Raw genomic sequence first — 373 nt, 5'->3', positions numbered from 1 at the left:
GGGATGATACCAGTGTCGTCGGAATGTTAATTTGAATTTACACACAAAAATGTTAAATGTAAAAAAAAAAAATTAATATTTGTTTTCTTATTGACTAATAGAGTGACACAAAGGTATACTTGCAGAATTATTAAGCCAAGAATATTACGATTTTTGGCTGTATATTACTTAGTGAAAGAAGTGTTTTTAATTTAGAATTGTAAGAATTATTTCAACACCAACAAATCATTAATATAAGTGAACTGTAAAATATGAAGAATTGTTATTTCATATATCGATATAAATTTGAACTCACTAACACATCCGTTTCGTTTGAATTTAATGACACGAAAAAAACAATAAATACCTTTGTTTGTTGCGAGATGCTCTTTAT

Source organism: Octopus bimaculoides, chromosome 19, assembly GCF_001194135.2.
Source record: "Octopus bimaculoides isolate UCB-OBI-ISO-001 chromosome 19, ASM119413v2, whole genome shotgun sequence".
NCBI lineage: Eukaryota > Metazoa > Mollusca > Cephalopoda > Octopoda > Octopodidae > Octopus > Octopus bimaculoides.
Note: the sequence above shows the minus strand (reverse complement) of the source record.